Below are 2,488 nucleotides of genomic sequence, written 5' to 3'. Positions count from 1 at the left end.
CCATGCTGTCCATCAAAAGAGGACTGGATTAAAAAAAATGTGGTACATATACACCATGGAATATTACGCAGCCATAAAAAAGAACAAAATCATGAATTTTGCAACAACCTGGATGGAATTAGAGTTTATAATACTGAGTGATCTCCCACAGAAACAAAGATCTGAATATCACATGTTCTCACTCATAAGTGGACCTTGAACATCTATCGTAATACTATAAGAAAAGGATTGACAGTGGCAGGAAACTATGGGGAAAGGGGGGCACACCTCATCAAGAAGGGTACCTGCACAATGAATATTTGTTTATCTAACCCTTAACTGTACCCCACAATTTTAAAATAAAAAATATGTATTAAAAATAATAATAAAAATAAGCAAAAAACAACAAATGCTGGCAAGGATTCAGAGAAAAAGGAAAGCTTCTACGCTGCTGGTGGGAATGCAAACTAGTGCAACCACTTTGAAGGACAGTGTGGCAATTTCTGAAAGAACTAGAAATTGACCTTCCATATGACTCAGCAATCCCCCTGGAGGAACTCAAATCATTCTACAAAAGAGATACCTGCACACATGTGTTTGTTACAGCTCTGTTCACAATAGCAAAAACATGGAACCAACTATGTTGCCCATAGAAACTGAACTGGATTTAAAAAATATGGTACATGTACACGATAGAGTATTATGCAGCCAGAAAGAAGGACAAACATATAGACTTTGCAGCAACTTGGATGGATTTAGAGGAGATCCTACTCAGTGATCTATCACTCACAAAAACAAAGAGCAGAGTACCGTAAGTTCTAACTCATAAGCAGACTTTGAACAATATAATACTGTAAGAAAGTAGTGGGAAACTGTCTGGGGAAGGGGGGTGGGATTGGCAGTTGAGAGAAACTGCTGGGGGAGGGAGAGGCATACATACCTCATCAACAAGGGTACCTACATACTCAACGTTTGTATTCCTAACCCTGAATTGTACCCCACATCTTTATAATAAAAGAAAGAAAGAAAGAGAGAAAGAAAGAAAGAAAGAAAGAGAGAAAGAAAGAAAGAAAAAAAGAAAGAAAGAAAGAAAGAAAGAAAGAAAAAGAAAGAAAGAAAAAAAGAAACATAACTTCCAAAAGGATAGTATTAAGAGATTGGGCCTTTGGGAGGTAATTAAGGGCTCTGCCTCCACGAGTGGGATTAGTGCCCATATAAAAAGGGATTCCGTTTACCCTTCCACTATGTGAGGGCACATCTCTGAGGAAGGGGCCTTCATCAGATCCCAAGAGTGCTGGCACCTTGGCCGTGCACCTTCTAGCCTCCAGAATTATGAGCAATAAATTTCTGTTGTTTATAAATTACCCAGTCAGGGGTATTTTGTTATAGTGGCTAAACAGAATAAGACAGTATTTGTCATAATACATTCAAATATTTGGATATGTAAGCTTTTCAAAAAGTTCTGATTTATAACTTGTACTGTACTACTATAAAAGTATTTATATATGGCATTGTATTCTATTTTTTCTTAAGATTAATTTCTATAACTGAAACCAGAAGATCAAAGTTTATGAACATTTCAAAGGTTATAATACATATTGTCTACTAGAGAGATTTTACAAATGCAAATGTAAAACATAAACTCCCAACAGCAGTGTATAATAGAAATTGTTATGTTGCTTTTTTCGTCTCTTGCCGACTTTTAGTATTTATAATGAACTAAACAAATACATAAATATATGTAAATAAACCTTAGCCAATTTGTTAATTTAAAAATATCTCACTTAAGAAATCTGTATTCATTATTTATGAGTTTATTTTATACATTTATTAGGTACTTCATTTATTCTTTTGTGATTTGCTTGTTCAAGTTTCTATTAGCCAGAATTTGGCCAGAAACTGCTCTAGGTATTTCAAGTAGGAAATGATTTAATAAAGGGAACTAGAGGTGTATGGAATTATTAGGAAATATTGGGAAATAGATCAGAGAAAGCTGCTACCAACTTTCAGAAAATCTTAAGTGAAGGCGTATCAGGAAATCATGTTGATTTCAGCCACCTGAAGCATCAACCATGAGCAGGACACCAAGGAGCTCTTGGCAAAACCTCACATCTGCTGTTGGTTGAAGTCTTCACCCCTGCATGACACTGTTAACAGAGAGAATAATCGCTTCTGCTTCTCTTCCACTTTCCAAAATCTCACAGCTATTTCTCTCATTGGGGAATTGTGACCCAGAATCCGGATAGCAAGATTCTTCTAGCCTCTGCAGAAAAGAGCATAGAAGGGGGAAAAATGATTCGGAGTGGCCAGTAGACAACTTGGTATAATGCCCACTGCCCATTTTCATATTGGCATTCCCACACCCCCCTTTTGAGTTGGAGTCTCACTCCGTCACCCAAGCTGGGCTCTGGAGATCTACTGAGCTCTGGAGATCAATGTTTCAGTAGCTGAAACTACAAGTAGCGTTTCAGGTAGCTGAAACTACAAGTAGCCTTTCAGTAGCCTTTCG

This window comes from Carlito syrichta, unplaced genomic scaffold (assembly GCF_000164805.1).
Source record: "Carlito syrichta isolate Samal-C Ts95f unplaced genomic scaffold, Tarsius_syrichta-2.0.1 Scaffold305063, whole genome shotgun sequence".
NCBI lineage: Eukaryota > Metazoa > Chordata > Mammalia > Primates > Tarsiidae > Carlito > Carlito syrichta.
The sequence above is the reverse complement of the archived record's forward strand: the minus strand, read 5'-3'. Positions refer to the sequence as shown.